The following is a 21,547-nucleotide window of genomic DNA, read 5'->3' as shown; positions in this document are numbered from 1 at the left end:
CTCACACTGCCCTTGATCTGGTGTAAAACTTTATATTGGGGTTACGGAAACAAGGTGTCTTTGTGGCTGGTAATGCCTGCTGCAGTAAGTACCATTTAGTACTGATGTGAGGGTTATTGCTTGAGTACCGCATCCTGCAGTGATGTCTTGCATGAGTACCATAATTTATGTGTTTTTAGGATTGGCATATGGCACATTTCTCTGAGATTGTTTAGTCTCTGGCTGACTGTCCCTGTTAAATCAGCTCTTAGACTCCAGTGTACCCTTGAAATTTGGGTTAGGCAAACAACAGAAAAATGCTAAAAGGAAAAAAGTCTCTGAATGTCTTGTAAAGGATTTCTTGCCCTTGAAAAATGGATAGGTTGTCCTTTAACCTCGTGGCACCTCTTCCAGCTGTCAGTCATACTGTGAACTTTTGAGATTTCTGAAGTATGATACGGAGAAACAAAATGGTATCTGCTTGTTCAAAATGGTGAGTATTGGATTAATCTCTTGAAGCATGTTGATAACAGATGGAATAAAAGATCACATAGCACAGCTCACATAGGCTAAGGTTAACCCCAGTGTCCTACTCAGTATCCCTTTTCTTCTTTAATGTCACTGCTAATTAGGTAGCATGAGTGTCGGTAGCCTTCTGTGGGGTGTTGCTGAGAGCCTGCTAACTGCTGGTGTGCCTGAAGGCAAGCTCTACCTGTACAGAAGCACTTGGGTTCAGCTTAGTGTTGCGCTCTGGGCCATTCCAACGGGGTGAAGGAAGAATTGCTGCAAATGCTATTGTATTTAGTCATTTCTGTCCTGTCACTGTGTCTGCCTGCATGTGGGAGGCTCAGTTGGCTCATCAGGAGGTTAGGGAGCTGCTGTGCTCGTGGCGTTGGTGCCCACTCATCTGGCAGCAGCAGCAGCAGCACTGATGAGAGCTCACTTGGATACGACTAACTCAGAGTTGCTGGCCGGCTCCCTAAGTTTCCTTCCACATTTCCCATTTCATACAGGTGTTTATCAGGGCTTGGTAGAAGAGCTGCAGCGCCAAGCCCTTCCTTGGGTTGACACAGGAGGGTGGTATTTCATGGGAGGCACAGCTGCAGTTTAATTGTGTTATATTCCGTAGTAAACTTTTTCATCTGAAGTTACATTTAGATTCGAGGTAAAGTGATTTTCTTCCTTTCTTTTTCTTCCTAAATGAAGAAATGATTATACCTTTTACTATGCAATAGCTTCCTGTCTTTGTTTAAATACTTATATTTTGATATATATATGTATTTATTTTGACTCAGTAAGTGCCAAGTACATTTATGATTCTATATACCCAAGAGTAACAGCAGCATCCTATACATATGTCCTATATCTCTTCTGCTTATGCTGTTTCAGTGGCATATTTAGTGATATGCGACCCCATCAGAAATACTATGCACAGTTCAGCTCAGCTGTACGCACAGATGATAAATTCCGTTTGGAGCAGGTGCAGGGAATGGCTGCTGAGAAGATCAGAGGACTGGAGAGCCTATCCTGTGAGCAGAGGCTTAAAGAGCTTGGCTTGGGCAGCCCAGGAAAACAAAGGCAGAAAGATGATATGGTTGTTTACCATAAATACTTAGAAAGATAAACACCAGAGAGGGAAAGGGCTATTCAAGCTAAAAGACAGTGTTGATACAAGAAAAAATAGATGTCAACTAGCCACAAGCACAGGTAGGCTGAAAATTAGAGGCAGAAGATTTGACCATAAAAAGATTGAGGTTCAGGAAGAGCTGCTGCTGAGGGTGGCAGGGGAGGGAAAATATCTCCCAGTGGCTGGTGATCAGTTTATAAAAGGGACTGTACCACTTTGGAGCCTGTGACACCAGGGACCTGGATTTGATGGCTGAGAAGATCATTTCCATTCTTGAGTCCCTGTTCTGTGCAAGGTTTGCCTCGTGTAGATATGATGGCAGGGCTCCTTTCCCACTTTACCATCTAAGAGGGGGAGATACCAGGCTGTGGCATGCATTTCTCTCTGAGCATCACGCTGCCAAATTAGAATCAGGACTTAGAAGAAGATCCAGGAATAAATAACTTTGATCTTTCAGAGAAATTTTCATTTTCATCTGTATTTCCTTCCTCACGTGTATGGCATGGTGAGATTTTGCTCCTTTGTACAGCAGTGTTATTTTTCTGTCAGCTTTTTGGCATGTAAAACTAGGAAAGAAATTGTCCTAGCATTAGAGACCCAGGGACTGGGAAACTCTCCTGCTCTCTACGTGTAGTAGTACAAGGCTATTCTTCAACCTGAAGGGACTATAGAAGGCAACACATTATGTTGGCAATTGTTGCAGTGAACGCCGCATCGTCTGGCAAGAGGCTCAGCTTGATGTGGACAAAAAGTGAATTTCTCCTTTGTGTCTACATCCTTAGCTCCCTCATGATGAAAATAGAACCTGCTTTAATCTTCCTGAGGCTGACGGAAAGATACCGCGCAGACTGCAAGTCAGCAGTTGCCCACACAATTGTTTGGCAAAATCTATTTTTAAAAGTCCATAAATTCCCCAACTAGACAAACTGGGATCTAACAAAAAAATATAGTCACTAATGCACTATCCTTTTAAAGAAAGACAATACTCTCCTCTTTCCTCCATCTCTCCTGGGAAAAACCTGCATATTTTAAAATGGAAATGCAATGTGCCTCTGAAGAAAGCCTCCTCGCGACAGCTGAATCCTGCTCCCTGGCCCTGGCACCCAAAGTGCTTTCTTCATAGACCCATTGGAGGTAGGAGTGAGGTGAGAGAGATGCTCTGTGGCACCAGAAGGGTGGAGGATCAGGGCTGCCAGCAGTGCCCAGCACCTCTGCAGCACACGTAGGCACATGTGTCTGACAGCTGGAAACCCACTTACGCCTCTGCTTGGTTTCCCTTCCCCTGTGCATCCCCTTCTTCCCCTGCTCAGTCAAGGGAGCGATGTGGGAAGTTTTTGCTGACTGTGGATTCAGTCTCATCTTTTTTTTTTTTTTTTTTCCTCCGCTTATTAAAGTTACAGGCTGAGAACGAGTTAAAATTGCCTGTCCCTAGCGGTGTTCAAAAAACCTTAAAGACGTGAGAACACGCTGCACACATGAGTCACCTACACTAAGTGCCCTTTAAAAATACAGCCTTGGGCTTTGATGTACAGGCTTGTATTATTTTGCCTATATTTTAAATCATTCATAAGTGGTTTTCAGGCTGACCTGCTGATCTTTTATGCAGAAAATTGTACAGATTACCTGAAGTGAAGCTGTAGTACAGGAGTTTATTTAACTGTGTGGCTTTACTTTTAAGAATTTCATATGTGAAAGGGTTATTTGTGCATGAATGAGCTTGCACTCCAAACATAAATTGTTTATGTAAATACTCAAATCTTACTGTAAATCTTCAGTGAGGAAACCTCCTTCTTGAATTAACCCCCCCATAAAAACCTAAAACCAACAGCCTCAAATGAGAAGTGATTATGATAGAATTATGGTTTTCAATGTGTATTATTATATGTGCCTACATTTAGATTCCCAAAGGGACCAATTTACTAATATTAAGTATTCTTGCAATAAATGGGATGTGGTAAAGAGAGAGCTGCATATCTTTCTTTAAAAAGAAAAGCCAAAAAAAAACAAAAAACAAAAAACCCCACCAAAAAACAACCTTAGAGTTGAATTTCAAATGAATAATAGTAGCATTGCAGTTCCAAATGAGTGGGACTTTTTCCTAAATCTCTTATTAATTACGAATTATCATAAGGCAAAATATCTGCATTAATTTGCCAAAGGCAGAATAAAGATTGGTGTATTGCAGTACTCGCAAACTTATTCTGGTGGTGCTGCAATGCACAAAACTTCTAATAAATTGGGGAAAATGATGAATTTGACAACAGGCAATTAATGCTAATCTTTCCCTTTGCAGGGGTACATTTTATGCTGGTGTTGTAAGAGCAGAATTATTAGCTCTTCTACTCTGCTTTCAGCCATACTGCATGCAGTGTTCTGCAGTATGTTGTAGTTGTCTGTAAAATGCCTCCTCAAAACCGTGATTGTGGCTCACAAATGGCAGGAAACTGAATTTGGAGAAAATCCTGGAGACAGCAGACAGTACGACTACTTGGCTACTTCTGCCATTCTCTTTGTGAACTCATTGTCTTCAGCGCTGAGAAGATGCTTTTAGACTAGGCTGCATTGTATTCTTGAGAAGCTCATTGTTGTGAGCCTGAAATTTAGATGGATGTGATTCATTTACTAGGGGAAAGAGCTAAACTCTTACTGAAGTAAATAGCATTTTTTATAAAGTTAATTATTCTATTTTTTGTTCATAGATAATGAAAAGCATGTTGAAGCACTGTAGGGGAAAAAACAAACAAACCAACCTGTATTTTCTTCAGTTGATAATGGTATCCAGATAGAAATTTCCCATTCTTCCGAATACTGAGTGTATGTAATAGAGCATGGGACACATTCAGTGTATTTGTTAAAGTCCCTGTGTGCAGAGCTGATATGGGTCGTGGTCTAGAGGGAGGTGTTGCTGGTCTGGAGGTCCCTGCCTACAGGGGGATTGGAACTAGTTGGTCTTAAAGGTTCCCTCCAACCCAGACCATTCTATGAATCTCTGAAAGTAAATATCTGAATGTGTCTGTATGCACTGTGAGTGAGGATTTCATTTTTAAAAGTCCCTGTTTTTTTCCTATTTTTAATTCTTGAGCTGTTTCCTATTGAAATGGACCCAGGCACATGGGACCCTATAAAAACATGCACATACTGAAAATTTATAACTTTGGTTTAATTTCTGTTGCCCATTCAGTTCAGTTGGCACAAGAGAAGATGTGCATGCTTGATTATCAGATTGCCTCCCTTCTCCCTTCCCCACATTCCCCCTTCCCTCTTTCTCTGGTTGCATTCCCTCTCTATTTCTTCCTTGAGTTTAAAGTGTTTGAGGTGTGAAATATTTAGTAAACAAATCCTTATACAGAGGTCACATTTTTTTTCTTTGTCTATATGTAGATACAACTGCATAAAAATGCATAACCCTGAGTGACAAAACGCATTACTTCCTGACCTGGGAGATGTGGGATTACCAGAAGAGAGTAGTCTTATTATTAGGAGTAGAGGTTAAGAAGCTGGTTTAGCGTTTTTTGTCATGCTCTGTCTTGAAGTTAATTTCAAAGCTAATTGTAGGGCTTGCTTCTGCTATTCTTTTCCTTACTCACGAATCTACCTGCACATCTTTTGTGTGTTTATAGATGCATACTTTTACATATGCATTTTTCCTTTTTCTATCCCACCAAAAACCTCCACCAAAGGCCAGGTCTGGTGCACTAGATGGAGTGTCAGTATGACAAAGGCCTGATGGCCCTTGTGTGCTGCTTACTTCTCTGGTTTCAAGAACAGAAAGAAGAGCTATTAACATTTGCTTATACAACTTTATGTCTCTGTAAAGCAGTTGCTTGTATTATCTTGTTTTGTGTATATTATATGAAATGATTCAAATAATGCTCTACACCCTATGTCCAATGGGCACGGGGCTCAAAACTGTGGTCTAAATAGCTGAGCTGGACCCAGAGGACCTTGGCACGAACAGTGAGAAGAAGAAACTGCCCATAGCAGTCTGGAAAGAAGGAAAAATTCTAGATGAGATTTCAGATGCAATTGCTTGGTTTCTGAGGTGCTTGCAGGTTTCTGTACAAGTAAATGTGTAAGTTCTCATGAACCTAAACAGGCATGGAAGTTCCCCCATGGTGTATTACTGGTGATTTCCACAGCGTGCAAGGCAACGTGGCATACCCACAGGTCTCCACCAACATTCTGTTGGATTCCAACGTGTGAAGTCAACTCGAAGCTCCACACAGGACCATAACAGTTCTGCTGGGGCAATTGGAACTCAGAGATGGTCCTTAGAAAGGAACCTTCTATAAGGTCAAGTAGTCCCTTACGCCACAAGCCTCTTGGAGGAATACTCTAGGCAGGAGCTTTTTTCAGTGGGGAAATAGGAACATTGTAAAGCTGGAAGATGCAGACATAGCTGACGAGGTACTTCCTAGACGAGTAGTTCTCCTTACAGTGCATGGAAGTGACTGTGGGTGGAGAATAGAGGTTTCTGTAGCAAATCAGAGTTTCTCTGCCAGCAGCTAAATCCCATATGGGAGCATCAGCTGCACTTCCAGACAGGAGCTGAGTCCTGTGGCTGCTGGAGAAATAGTGTTAGTTCCAGCCTCAAGATTGCTGAAACTCCCCACGGGGCTTTCCAGCTATGAATAAATCTGTTATTCCCTGACACAAATTGCTGAAGCTGGGTCTTCCCCATCTGCACAGTGCCCCTTTTCCCCCTGAACAGAAATAAGGCATCTCTTTCCTTCCACAGCTCCTATGGTTCCAGCAGGAGCTGGTATTTTCCATTGGATTAGGTTCTGTAAGCTTTTCATATTCTTTTTGCCATACTTTCCTCTGCAGAACTGCAGAGGAGATGAGGGACATTGCTTCCACCTGCACTTGGTGTGCATATAGTAGGTTCCAGAACTGTTTCTTGAGTTTTCACCCGCAATGTTACTTCGCATTTGTTAGCACTCTATCATTTGTGCTGCATCTTGAAAATCACTGCAGTGCTGGCTGTGAAGGTGCCCCATAGACGTTGATACTGCAATTTTTAAGGAGCAAAGATCATTACATTTTTAAATGTTCATTTAGGATTCTGATTTAAAGCCAGAAAAAAAAAAATACAAAAGAATCCAAGTTAAAACAGGAATAGTTCCATGCTGAAATAGCTGCAAAGAGTAAATCATACATTTAGTTACATTTGATTGAGAGAGTTTATTGCTCGAGCGAGCAAAATATGTAGCCCCAGGCAATGCAAGGGTAGTGACTGTGCAAGCATGCCACCTGCAGCCATGCCAGCATACCCAAACGCCTTGGTACCACTGCATTCACTGTCCTGAGTAGGAATTGGAGGTCATGCCAGATGGTGTTGCAGTGCAATGAAGTGGACTAGAAAGAGGCCGCCCACCTCATTTGCACTTGTGACTTCAAGTAATCGGTGCTTGAATGTCAGTGATTGGCGATAAAAACCTAATTTACTAACCCCCAGTGCTGTGAGTGCCCCTTTTCTGCACGTGTGGTGGAGATCGTAAAGTCACTAAGACTACTCATGGTACTGGGGCCTCTGATAGCTTGAGCCTTCATGTTATTTTTACATCTTTTTTTTTTTTTTTTTTTTTTTTTTTAATTTAATCTTGTATGCTCCAGTTGAGCTACATTAGTGGATTAGAATACAGTATGATCTTAGGAGAATTCCACTACAATAGATAGATGGTTGGATGGACGGACAGACAGATGCAAGTTTAAAGCACAAGAGGATTTGCATATTTAGTTCTGCTTTACAGCCTCCTTTAGAGAGTGGGATTAATGATCTGCTAAATTATCGCAGTTGAGAGTCTTCAGTATTAGCGTGAATGTGTATCCTGCTAGAGCTAGTTTTACAACTTTTCCAGAGACGTTTACAAATCTTACTGGGAGGAGGAGGGGGGATCTGGTTGTTGATAAAGCAGCTGGTGCCTAGAGAAGGAAGAAGAGAGATCAGAAAATCGTCCCTTTTCTGGCATGTCTAAGAGCCTTTCCATCACCCAGTGCCTGCATTTACAGCATGAGGAGGAAGAGTGTTCTCCAAGGACTCTTTGCTTTTTGAATACCCAAGATGCTATGTTAAGCACTTACTGCAAGTTGTCTTAGAGGAATGTCTTCCAAAAAGCGTTTATTTGGGAGGGGAAAAACAGCTCATGGAGGCAAGTGAACTTCAGATGCCTGACATGCCTTTTGGTCCCTGATTTTAAAGTGTTGTGCTGGAGCAAGGTGTGCTGCAGTAAAACTTGACTCTGAACGAGAGGATCTGGGGCAAATACCACTACTGGCTGAGCCAGCACCAGCCTCATAAACTTGCCTTTGATCTAGCCATTAAAGGAAAGAACATTACTTGGCATATTTCTTGGTTACACATATTGCGTTCTTTGGTCCCATTAAATAATAATGAATAATAAATGGCATAGTTTGGAACAAAATTCTGCACAGCTCAGTAAGAGAAGAGGGCTAATACCTTTAGCATCTCATAGGGGAAGACACGAGCGCATCCCAAAGCCTTGTCTAGGGCTGGAGGTCTTAAAAAAGCAAGGAGTGATTTCCAGCTATTTAACTGATACATAATGCCAGTTTTGACAGGTGTCAGTAGAAGAGAAAATACCCTTAGACTGCAGTTAGGTAGGAGAAAGGGTGCAGGCTGCTAAGGTGAGCGAGTCTCCCCACTGTACTGAGTTATATACTACAGTAATTCTTCACAAGAACAATGCAGGAACAAAGACTATTTGATTTTACACACCAAATTTATGCTCCAAGATTTATCTGGCTGAAATTAAGGACTCAAGAACATAGATGTTTTTAGTTCCTTGTACAGTAGAGGGAATCATACAGATATTCCATGAAGTGATTCAAGTTTTAATTGAACCAAGAGGTGCTTATTTGCATCCCCTGAATGCAGGCAACCCAGCTCCCTTATGTTAGCCTTTGTGCATGCACCTCCCCGAGCTTAAAGTGATACCCAGAGAAGGTATTAATATGATACCCAAGAGATCCACAAATGCTGGAGAAGGAACATCTATGTGAGAAACAGATTCTTGGCATGCTGAGGCCTGACCCAGCCATCCTTGAAGGTGGCAGGAGCTTCTCCAGCCACGTAAGGCCAGTGGTGAGCAAGCAGCCTGGGCAGCAAGTCTCAGCTGTCTGCAATGAGTACCAGCCCCCTGCCCCTTCTCTCTCTGTTGCTGTGCTTGCCCTGACTTCACTTGGCTTGGTCGACTGTCATTTTTGCTTATCGGGGGCTGAACTGGGGATATGTTTGGTGCACAATGGTGGCTTGATGTCGCAGAGGTGAATGTTAACTGGGTACTTTGTAAGGTTCAAAATGTGTATCTTCTCCCAAGCAGTACCTATCAATAAGGATGTCTTTGCACCTATGTAGCCCTGTAACAGGTTTGTCTTCACCTCATGTTTGAACATGGAATTGCTACCATTTCTCTGGTTTGCTCCTGCCCAGCTGCTGGAACTGTGTTTGGTATTACTAATTATTCTGGTAGGTTTTTTGTTTGTTTGTTTATTTGTTTGTTTGAGCATTCTGGCACCTCAGGGCACTGCTGTGCTGGAAACATCACACCCGCAAGCTAAACAGACTGATCCCTGGCTAAAAACTGCAACAGAGGGTTGTGTAAGGAGGCCGTGCTGGTCCCCTGGCTGCAGGAGGTGAGGATGTGCTCCTGTCTCTGGCATTGGCTGTAGGGCACCTGGTGAGGGGCTTCAGAGATCTGTGCTTCAAGCTTTTGGTTTTTCTTGTCTGTTCACTTTTTTCTGTCTCCTAACGTGCATACCAACAACCTCTGTCCCTTAATTTTTGTTTCCCTTTTAATCTCTCCCTTCCTCCGTTGAACCCCTGTGCTTTCTCTCTGGCCTCATGTTTGCTCTCCCCGCTGACAAGCCCTGCAGCCTGCCTGTGAGCCCCAACCCTGTTCCCCTCACCGAGCCCCACACCCAGCTCTCTCCTAGCTCCTCTCTTTGCACTACAGCCTATCTCACACCTCCCTGCCAAGTGGGGCACTGCAGTAAGCGCTGTATGGAAAGCAGGAGCAACACCGAATGCCCCTGACAGCATTTCCCTCACTTCCCTCACCCCAGGGGGTGCCTGGCATCGGAAAAAAACCTGAGAGGACCCCCAGCAGCCCCAGCTCAGCAGCCTGCAGCAGCCACGTGCTGTCCTGGAGTAAAGCTATCTAAGCCAAAGTTCAGGTGAAGGGCAGCAGTGTAGCCAGAAAGTCATGTGGCTCTCATGTTGGTTAGTATGTCACTTTGAACAGCTCTTATCTGATATTATTATGACTAACCCAGTGCTGACAGCATGGAACAGATTACAGGAGCCATGTGATGATTATTTAAGGCATCGCTGGGTATAATGTGTGGCTGGCATTAACTCCTTCAGCCTAGGCTGGCCCAGTTTGTACAGGGTGCTGGCAGAAGGCACTGCTGAGGTCCGAGCTCGCTTTGCTTTCTGTTTCCATAGGGCTCTTTTTTAATCACTTGGCTCTTTTAACCTGTCTCTATGATTCGGAGCAGATTCACAGGCTATGACAGCTTTTTTATTCAGCTAGATTTTTTCTCTCTTTTTTTAAAAAAAATAAAGTATCAATGGTGACTGTTGCACATATTTTGTATTTCTTGTGGCAACACGTGCCAATAAAATTCAGAAGCATTTCTGTTTTGTTATGGTTGATCTTTAAAGTTATTGAGAGCAGCACTGAAGTCATAGCTGGCAAAATAGACTTCACTGTTCTGCATAAATGTCAGCAGCACAGAGGCGATACTTTCCAAGAGGTAACGATTTGCACGCTGAGCAGGAGCGCGAGGCAAGCACACATATCGTACCCTTTAAGCAGGCTGACACCTGCACAGGGCATTTCAAACAACAATGCCAAAAATGCAGTGTTATATTAAGCGCGATAGTGGAGGTGGCTGTTCAGCTGTTGTGGCAGATGTGAGAAGCGCAGCGCGGGATTGGGCTGAGCGGTTGGTGTGTGCTGGTGGCTGCCTGTCAGCACGATGTGCTTTGGGGGTAGCCAGTAGGTAACTCCCAAGATGTGAAGGATCCAATCCTGGAAACGCCTGTCTCATGAGCAGCTTTGCTCTATGGTGTCAGTAATCCTGCTCGCTGTTCCTGGCAGCTGTTGCGGGCATCCAGGCCTCACATCACCCCGGCACACAACTAACAGCGATATGCTTGCACTACCATGGATGTGGTTCGTCTCCCTCTGTGTATATGGCTGCGTGGGGAGGCTGAGCAAGTGTGTGTGTATGTGACGGGAGCAGGCCATGCACGGTGAATGTGCTGGCACACCTTTTGTCTTACTTGTGTCGAGGGACTTGAGGCATCCTCTCCCAAGGGGTGTGCAGTGAGGTTTCACCTCCAGCTAGGTCTGAAGCTGAACGTGGGGGATTTTGTGTTGTGAGAGACATGGCTGGGCCTGTGAGGAGCAGTGAAGGCTTTGAGAAAGTTCAGGCGCTCGGATCAGCTTTCCTGTGCACAACTGGGAGTGTGAAATCAACATTATCAGGCGTATTACAGCCTTTCCCTGGGTGGTTCAGCTAGTGGAGGCTGTGCTGCCGTCGTGTTGGGAAGGAAGCCCAAAAGAAAGATGTTGTGTGAAGGAGAATTCATGCCCCTTCCCTGACCCTTTCTGTGCAACTGTATTTCTCTTCCTCTTATGTCTGCAAAACCTCTGGCTCAAAAATAAAATAGAAAAAAAAAAGGGAGGATGGTTGAGAAAGGAAGTCTGGAGCAAGAGACTTGCAGTCAATACAAAACCCCTCCCTCCATCTTAAGCTCCTGGCCAACCCCATCTACAATAGAAAGGATTGAGCACTGCAAAATATAGTTAAGTGTAATTACAAATGAGCCTCAAAAAGGCCCAGTAGGTTTTGGAAAGGGGCTCAAAAATCCCTCAGAAGAGGCCCTGAGTGCTCTTTGTTTTTTAAGAAGGAAACAAAAGAGAAATGATCTCCCCTTAATTCTATAACAGCAACAGCACACACGCACGTGTCTTGGAAACAAGTGTCCTTGTGAGGTTGGCATCACTTCCTGGGGGCAGACCACAAGGGTGTCCATACTGTGGTGGAACTTCAGTTCCTCTTCAGCAAAACTGTGAAAGGCAGAACCACAGCAGCAGGAATCGAGAACTAGTCTGGCAGTATAACAGCAGTAGCGGCAGCAGTAGTAATGATTCACTGTGAGTTTGGGCGGATATTCGTGCTCGGTTCTCAGTGCCCTCAGTGACTGTAATGAGTTCATCCTGCATGTGTGTATCGTTCTTGCTCCATCTGTAAGACGTGAATGATAAATTGCTAGCGTACAGTTCTGTGATGAGCTCAGATCATTAATATTTTGCATTGCTTGGAGATCCTTGATCTCCACAGTGCACAGAAGGCTAAAACATTACTTTCTTCTTTTCTTGAGCTGAATGACTCATGTTCTGAGAAACCTATTTTCTGCAGAGGCTTTATGAAATGTTTGTCCTAATGCTCATTTATCGAGAGTGGCACTGATGGAACGTGTTCTGGTGTGAAGCATATGTGTCTATTTAATAGTTTACTTTGATGACTCCTTTAAGAGGTTTCATAATCTTTATATTTTACCATTGGGTTTGGAGTTTTATGCTCCTTTAACAGGTGTATTACCTTGATCAGATGTTTTCATTTTAAACTGTTGACTTATGAGCACATGGCCTGCAGGGATTGATGTGCAGCAAATTGATTCTTTTTAAGAGATTTATTCTTATATTCTCTTTTTATTTAGTGTATGAGTTCTCTAGAAAATATAGATGGCTGGTAATCATTAGTAAAAATGAAAATGGCCCACCATTAAAACCTTTGTTTCCTTTACTTTAAAAATGATCTGTAAGGATGGGAAAGCATATAAAAAATGCAATCTACAGTCAGACAGAGGTTGGTTTTCTGAGTGAACGCTTAACAAAAGCTGCTTTTTACACATTTCTTCTGTGCTTACAGTCACTATTGTTTTTGTACTCTTTTATCATTCAGGGGATTCATGCTATTTGAGAAGGATGGGTACAAAGATTACATTAAAATGACTAATAGTAAGAGCTCCCAACATGAAGAGTTTGTCCTATCAGAACCTACATCTGTTTTAACAGATTCCACTAAAAAAGCTCAGTCTGTCCAGCGTGTGAGGAGGAATGTAGCAGCATAGTTCTGCCATGAAAATAGCTTGTGTAATCAGTGGAATATAAATGGCAACAACATCTTGCACTCCCTTTTATGATGGTGGAAAGAGAAGGAATTCAGTGTGCAACCATATGACTTGGTCCTTCATGACTGAGAAGCTCCCATTTTTGCAGTATGCTGCAGCACAGCACCTCAAATATCCAGGAAAAGGTAAATTGTTCCCATGCCTTGAGACCGAAATCTATCTGAAGAAAGAAGCAAAATAAAGGACCTTTATTTTAGCAAAGGGATTAGAAGTCTGTGAAACTGTTGGAAGCATTAATTAACAAAGTATTTTCTCATAATGGTCAGCATCTTTCTGAAAATAAGAGTGGGGAATCTGCTTGAAATAAAAAAACTGCACATATGTCTGCACTGCCTATGCAGACAGTAGAGGCAAGGAGATGGCAATAACTGAATGTTTAATACAAGGATAAATTTATAGCAAGTTTATCCCACGTGTGAGTCTCTGACATGATCTCTGTGTTGATGCCAGCATGGGTGGTGTTTGTTCCAGCCTGGTTGGAGTCCAGTCTGCGTTGATGCAAGAGACGAGTGTGCTGGGGTCAGGTCAGTCCTCTCTGAATGATAATCCACACCATAAAGCTACTGTAAATGATTCAGCATGGTTTAGTATTATTTTCAGCCGGTGCCCAGGAGAGGCCAGGACTGAGCTAGCATTAAGAATGAATTGTCCATGCTTCCTGCTCTTGTATAACTGCACGTTGAGGTCACAGAGCAGTACAATAGGAAAATGAATGTTGCCTCCTTCTGAGATATAGAATGCTTGTCTTCCATATGAAAAGATTTTGTACCAGGGTGGAGAGATTGGATTAGGGCTACAAATGCATTTGGTTTTTAGAAAGCATCTTAGGGCTTCCGGGAAAAACTGAAGTTACAGTTCTGCATGGTGCCAGGACTTTTAGGGAAGCTGCTGAATACCAGCAGAGGTAAAGAAGACGGTTGCCAACAAGTTATTGCTGCAGTTGGTGAATATTGTGATATTTACCAGGCTTACTGCTTAGTTCCTCTCTGAACTCTTACTAAAGCTTCTTTGCAACATTAACTTTTTTTAAATTGTTGTTTGATATCTGAGCCATTTTCTTCTGTTATCTTCAAAAGAGTCTGAATAAGTTGCTGTTGTAGATACCTAGTATTTTTAAAGTGATTGGAAAAGGCTACAGTAAGGCATATTGGGATGTACAGTTCAGGAAGGGACAGGTCAGGAGAAAAGAGAAAACATACAAACAGCAGAAATTCCTAATTATCTGAAGTTTACTTTTTTAGCAGCTACATTTAGATCAGGCTGATAGCACTATGATTATTCCATTTCATTGAGTAACAGACTTCAATATTGTGCAGTTTTGCTTGCATGCAAATAAAAACATAAAGCAGAGCTCTGTGTGCTTCAGACTTGGCTAGTGAGTCCAGCCAAGAACAGATGGAAACTCTGCCAAGCGCTTTTTCATTGAAGAGTTTTCTTGAAGTTTTAAGAGTGGAAGATCAGAGCATTGCAGACAAAATTACTGATTCCTGCTGAAGGCACTACTCTCTTCTCTGTGTTTAGGACCATCCTGTGAATGTGGGCTGGGTTTCTGGCGTAGCCAGCCTGTGGCTGAGTGCTGCCCACACACAGGGACCATTTGACGTGGAACTGGTAATAAGCAAAATCTGCTGAATTTTGTTATAATTTTAGGAAATCTGAAACTTTGTTGTTCTGCACTGCGCTGTTGCAAATGCATCTTTTCAGTTCCTGGTTGATAGGAAATTCCAGGTGGAAATCTCAGTGGTGTTCCTTTTGCTGTCTCGTGATGAAGCTTAGCCTATCATCTATAATGTCATGGTAGTGCAGGTCTCACACTTTGCTCTTTTTGCCTTGTAGAAATGTTGATATATTTTTTTTCTTTTCAATTTTTCACCATTTACATCATCTTTCTGGGATGGAGAATGCTCCTGTACTTATAGACCATTCTTGGCTTTAAGATGGTTACAAACCTGTTATTTCAGAGGAGGTTGTGGCTAAAAGAGTAGAGAAAGCATTTGTTTCTGGTTTGGGTCTATTTTACAGTCCTTTATATAAAGAACTGCCTTGAAAAGCCCATAGAGATGGAGTTCATTATGTTAATGCCATCTCTAAAAATGCTCCCAAGCTCAGGGCCTTTGTTGTCAATAAAATGTCAAACAGTAGCATGTACAGCATGTTGCTCAGACTTCAAACGCCACAGCTGTATGACTGCTGTGTTTTCTATACAAGAGCTGAGAAATATGGGAGGGATTAATATTGGGTGCTAGTCCAAGTACTAATACTGAAAGCTAAAGCAAAAAACGTTACGCAGTTTTCTTCAGCCTATTTATAAATACTGGCTGTCGTTCTTCTTACTTTGAAGACTTTTGTTCACAGTTCATGTTCAGTGTTCCTTGGGTTTACTCAGGAAAGCTAGTACACTAGTTAACTTTCTCCAAGGGATAATATCTTCCAAAGGATTATTGCCAATGTACAGTCTAATAGCTTCAAAGAAGGGCAAAATCTAAACAATTTGGACCTTTGGTGCTATAACATTGTTATAGCCTTTAACTTATCATGCTTTTGATAATATGGGGTGAGGTAAAATACCAGAAAGTGAATTGCCATTTTAATACTGGGAAAAGGGATTTTTCTTCAGCACTGACTTGTTTATAAAATGGTTGTTTTTGATTGTAAAGGACCTGATGCTTGTTTAGCACAACTCTGACTGAAAGGATCTCTGCCTATAGCAGGCATGCCTGGCTCCAGGAAAGCCAAATGCATTACTAATATGACCCTCCCCATCAGAAAGCAAAATATCACTGTGTGCAGTGCTAACCACTGTTCTGCATCTGACTATGTTATAGACAGAGTTTCTACTTATTTTCAGTAAAAAACTTTGGAAAAAAGACTGGCCAGATGATACTAGATGTAAACCTTTTAAAGAACAGTGATATAGTTTAGGACAGATGTAAGAGGCATGTGGTCATTTCAGGTCATGCAGGGAGACCTGGCCTAATCCATGACTGCAGCATGATCATCTTCATGCATTTTTCACACCAACTTCAGGTTTGATAATAGGAAAAATTTCTTCTCAGAAACAGAGGTATTGGCACGGGCTGTCCAGAGAACTGGTGGAGTCACTGTCCCTGAAGGTGTTCAAGTAATGTGCAGATGTGGGACTGAGGGCCATGGTTTAGTGGAAATGGTTGTGATGAGTCTACAGTTGGTCTAGGTGATCTTAGAAGTCTTTTCCAACCTTTCTGATTCTATGACTTTATGGCAGGCATGTTACTGTTATTATTATATGTACAGTATATATATATGTGTGTGTGATTTCCTGCTTTTTTCCACTGTAACTGGGTGGAGTGCTGGCAGCTTTGCAGGAGCCTTCAGTGAGTAGCTTTGATGCGCTCAGCTCTGCAATTCCATCCACTTCTCCCTGGATTAGCTTCTTTAGGTTTCAAACTATATCAGAAAATATTGCATGTTGTTTTATGTTCCTTTTTGACAGTTTGTGATAGGGTTTCTTTCCACAAATCATTATGCGCAAAATGTGGAAAGATTGCAGCTGGAAAATTAATTTCATTTGTATTTAGCCAGGTGTGAGTATTAAGAGACAACCAAAATCTGACATGATACATCCTTGCCTACTGAATAAAAGAAAAAAAAAAGTTTATCTCTGTATTCTGGGTTTCTCTTGTCTTCGAGGCTCTATTCTGTTGCTTCACAGAGTATGCTGGTGCTGCCAGGCTCCTTACAGCTGTTCCCGTTTTGTCCGCTGCTGGTCTGTGTGCTGAGCAGCTATAATAATGCTCCCCTACTTCTTGCCTCCCTCCTTCCTTCCATTCCCTCTTACTTTCCTCTCTTTCTCTAAAATGAGGCCAGACAACTTAAAAATTAGCTCCATCAGCAGATATAAAGGCAGCCAGCTCTGCATCTGGTGATACAGTGACAAACACTTTTATCAAACTTCATTTTTTACCGTGTGGGGCATTTTTGTGTGCAACATGAACAGATCTATGCTCTTTCTGGGAGGTTTGTGGGTGATGCAGGTAGCTCTGAAGCAACCTGCATCTTCAGAAAAGTCCTTCTTCACTTTGATTTGTGGTGCAGAAGCTGTTTCCAGGGTTCCATTCCATGGCATGATGTTCTAAGCTAAGTTGGGTGGTGGCACGGAGCTGCGTGAGTGGGTACGGAGAGGAAGAGCTGCTGCTTTTGCGCAGAGCCCTTGTGACTCTCCTGACATTTCTTCTTGGAAGAATCCCCCTTTTAAGGGTGAGAAATAGTTTGGTTTGTCTGCTTGTCCCTCTGTGATATGTTGTTACCTCGCACTAATGCCAGCCGTATCAGATCGTTCTAATTATAAATGTGACAAATCTCAGAATTTGGATTTTAAGGTCCTGTTTTATTTGCGTGATATGTTGTAACCCCAGAACAGAAAGGTTGCTCCTAGACTTTAGCAAGTTAGAAGGCAGAGCTTTAGCCCCAAAACCACCCAGTCTGCACCTGGACTCGAGCCAGGGAGTACATCTGCTATATATCTCAAAGAGAAAAACTAAGGTATCCTGTGCTGTGAGATTGGTATCAGCAGGATCCCCTGTTTCCAGCCATGCACATTTGCTCTAAGTCATGAAATTAATTAATGGAGAAATGTTCTTGTAAAATAGAGCAGCACTTCTGATTTACATGACTTCTGTGCATTTGCAACTATTTTTCTCCCTATGGCTAGAGCCGCATTAACCGGTTTTGTTCCAACAAGTGTACAACGTGTGTGTCAGGCAGATATCTCAAGGACCCGAGCCCTGCGCGCTAGTCAGCATTCCTTCCTGTTCATGCCTTCTCACCCACGAGGATGAAGCCCCACTGCTGAGCGCCCCCCCAGTCATGACCATGAATCAGCACTTCTGACAGCCTCGTCCCCCCGCACTGCCCCTCTCGCTGCCCGGGCAGCAGCACGCGGCCCTCCAGGCACAACTTTTCAAGCAGGAAAATACTGGATCAAAATGTCATGCTGGCTTTGCCTTCGTTTGGTAGGAGAGAAGGTTTTTTTGCTGGCAGAGAGGCAGGGGATATTTGCAGCCTTCGTTTCAAGCACTGTGTGGGCATTTGGGTAGTTTATAGTAAGTGTAAATAAATATAGTAAGGTATAAAAGAAACAGAAGCCAGACATACTGCACGTACTTTCACTGATCTTGTCAAATTTTGTTTAACTCTTGGAAATGACTGCAAAAAATTAACAAAAATCTTAGAAACATGTGAACTCTCTCCCCTCTCCCAGCTTATTTGCAAATCCTTTAGTAGGTCATGTTACCTGCAAAAGAAAGGGAGAGAAGGGATTTCTTGTGCTTATTTCATTACAGGGAAGATTTGCAAAACCTGAAAGGCCTCTCACTCCAGGTAACCCCCTGGAAGACGCTTGGTTTCCCTCTGTGCCTTAGGAAATCTCCCCCAAATTATTTATATCTTCCCTGGTGTGGCAGTGCAGAGCGATAGACCCCTTACGTGGAATGAATAATACTTGAAACCACAACTAATCTCATTGAGCTATTTGGTGAATAAGGTGTTATTGAATTAAAGGCTCAGAGCGTGGCCCACAGGAATGGATAAATCCTGCTCCCACTGGAGTCTGTGGTAAGACTGTTGTTAATAGGGTTGGGAAGGGCAGGATCAGGCTCTGGGTTTTGCTTTGAATGCATTTTTATTAAGTAGTGTAAGAAATGAAAATAGTTCGCTTCAAAAAAAAAAAAAAAGAGTTATCATAATCAAGACAGTAGCAATACATAGCAGATGCCTGAGATCCTGAACTGTGCTGTTGTTGAATGCGTTTTCTCCTCTTATATTCAAATTGGAACTCAAATCTCTGCTCAAATCTTTCATGTGTTTTATATATGGTTCTATTGTTTTCCTTACGTTGATTTAAATAGTTAAATAAGGAGCTAGATCCATCTTGTATTGCTCCTCTTCATCAGGTAATTGGTGCTTTGCAGACCTGATACGCAATATGTTGATTACTGCCTTTGTTATATTAAGGAGTTTATTTTTACCATACGCCGAATCTGCTGTAGATGAGTCTCCTGTATGCAGTTCATTAGATGTCTTGGATGAGGTTTTCAAAGCGATGTCAACCTAGCCTCTATTTGAGAAGCGAGTCCTACAGAAAATTGTGATACAGTGTGTGATGTCTGTCATCTTGTGTGAGGCACTGGAGACCTCCAGAGCTCAGAACATGAGCTCCTGGTGTGGGCCCCTGGGCCCACTGAGGCTGTCTTGAGCAGGCTCACTCCTGTAGGTCAGGCATGGGGCACCCTGTGGCACACGTGCACTGATCAGCGGGTCGTTGTGCATTGCAAATAGAACCCGTGTGTGTCCCCTTCTGTGCTGAGGTGTTCCTGCCTCTGCACTGAGTGGCGGTGAAAACTGCATGTAGGTGTTGCCCGTGGAGAGGTACGCACGCAGAAATGGTGCCTGTATTTTCAAAAGAGATCCATTGTCTTGGGGATTAATGGGAAACTTGATCATCCGGTTATTGTCTGCAACTGCATATCCTGTGAATACGCCAAGTGTTCCGCGTCCGGCGCTGTGGGTTTGTGTTTTTTAAGGTGATGGTTGTGGAGGGGATTATCTTATTTTTCTGTTTACTTTATTAAACCAATTAGAAATGTTTGAGACTACGAGGTGTTTTTTCAGGTCTTATGATCCCATTAATTAAACAGTGCAGGGATAAGTGACGAAAGAAAACAGGCTACAGAAAAAGCTGTGTAAATAAGATAGAACAACTAACTTTTGGTCTGGTAGCATCTTGCTGAGCACTCTGATTATTGACTGCCCAGCCAGTTCTACTGATATGACCAACATAAATTCATCTCTGCTGCTCTTTTACTGATTCTAATGCCAAGGAACCAGAGGAGCTCTAGGAAAGGAGAGTTGGATTCAATTCTGGTTCATGAATCACATATTGAATTGTCAGGAAAGGAACAAATTCTGCCCCGATTGCCTCTATAACTATGATAGGTTGCGCTCACATGTCTCAGGGCAGAACATGGTCTGAAATGAAATAGATGAGGTCAAAATCTGTTTTCATTGATCACAGAGAAGGCAGTGAAGCTGTAGAAGCAAATGTGACAGAAAAATATTGCCAGCAAAGTCGTTCCTCTTGCCAGTGATGCATCATGGCAGAAAGAAGGCTGCTTGATTTTCCACTTCCATGATGTGTTCGGAGGGTGGATAAAAAAATAATCTTTCCATAAGCGAGCGAATTGAAATGAAAGTAAGGCATAATGATTGACACTGAGTGCCAGCTGCCATTTATACAGAGACTTTTTGCATGGAAAAAACAAACAAACAAACAATTGAGGAACATTTTGTTTTTGTTGGCAAAAACATTTTTTGTACTTTTAAAACATGTTTTTAGGGACTCGCAAAAGGGAGACAAGGAATGTGATTCCATGAATGATGTCCTTTTATTCCACGGTATATCCTGCAGCCCATTCCATAAAGATGACAATAATAAAAAAGCGAGGGATGCAATATGAGAAACAACTTTGTGCTAGGGAGGATGGCTTTACAGAATAGATACTAAAGCAGCAAAGAACTGAAAGTGGTTTCTGAGAAGTGTTGACCTCCTTTCGTGCCACTTACTGTGAATTAAAGCTGTGAGTGAGAACTAGTTTGGGCATGTGGTACAGCACTTACAGCAACTGCTGCCAAGGAACAAGATTTGTGTTTCTAAGGAAATGCAACAAAAGAAAATGGTTTAAGAGGCTGTGGCTGTCACTGTGTTTAAAAAAAAAAAAAAAGCATCTGTGTACAGATAGGGAAGATAGGGAAGAAGAGCTGAAGTGGGTTAGCATATATATGAATTCCAGCAATGTGAAATTCAAAATCAAGCAGCAGTGGGTTGTGGAGGGTGTAATATATCTCACACTTTCAGAGTTTACGAAGTTAAGCTAGCTAAAATCAGTAGTGACCTGCTCTGCACACGTGATTTACTGTTGTTTTTCATTCCTATGGGCTTTATTAGTAACAGTGACCAGCTATAGGACAGGGATACATTGAAAGCAAGGAAACTAGGGCTCCGTGGCTTCTTGGCACTCCATAATAACAAACAAAAGACTAAAAACTTCAGTGCTTTTGAATGAACGCTGGCAAACATTATAACTTACCCCTACCTTTAGGGATATAAATATCTTAGTGACATCCACTCACTGATTTGTAGCAAAGAAGTCATGAGAATTGTTCATGCGTTGAAGTTTCATTAAGGGATGAAAATCATAGCAAAACATCAAGCAAAAAATATTGCTATATTTACACAGTGTCTTAACTCCTTTTTTTTTTTTTTTTCCCCTCCTCGCTTGGAAAGGGAACCACCTGTCTCCTTTGCTGATGTCAGGCTGCTCCCTGGAGAGAGAGTGCTATTGGGAAGCACATGATACTGTACATATTTACACCGAGCCCGTATCTGATTGAGATTGGGCTAGGAGACCTGTGAGTTCAGGAGTTTCTTCATCATACTCTCATGCATTAAACATGTGTTTGAACTCTGGCTTGAAAGCCGTGTGATCTTATGATAGACATATTTATGTAATAGTTAAATGAATGGTCATGTGCTACCCAGCTCCTTTTCCATGCAAATGTAGAGGAAATTGAATATTATAATATTTCAGTGAGATGTCCTCAATAACAAATTACTGTTTAAAATAAGCAATATTTGTATGTATATCAATTGCGTAGCAGTTATTTTTGTCTGCTATTTG

At 42.3% G+C, this 21,547-nt stretch overlaps 1 protein-coding gene across 3 annotated transcripts in view; it reads left to right on the top strand.

Moving 5' to 3' along the window:
* Positions 1-21,547, top strand: part of PPARGC1A (PPARG coactivator 1 alpha) — a 346,224-nt gene that overhangs the window by 248,133 nt on the left and 76,544 nt on the right. The window contains exon 1 of one of the 3 annotated variants that reach the window (XM_052682423.1): positions 13,339-13,357. The exons of the other annotated variants lie outside the window; for them this stretch is intronic. The gene's annotated coding sequence lies outside the window, so the exon portion shown is untranslated. Of the gene's footprint in view, positions 1-13,338; positions 13,358-21,547 lie in introns of those variants that run through there. 3 annotated transcript variants of the gene reach the window in all.

The sequence above is a fragment of the Tympanuchus pallidicinctus genome, unplaced genomic scaffold, assembly GCF_026119805.1.
Source record: "Tympanuchus pallidicinctus isolate F22 unplaced genomic scaffold, pur_lepc_1.0 scaffold2, whole genome shotgun sequence".
NCBI classification, from domain to species: Eukaryota; Metazoa; Chordata; class Aves; order Galliformes; family Phasianidae; genus Tympanuchus; species Tympanuchus pallidicinctus.
This window is presented reverse-complemented; position numbering and strand designations above follow the sequence as displayed.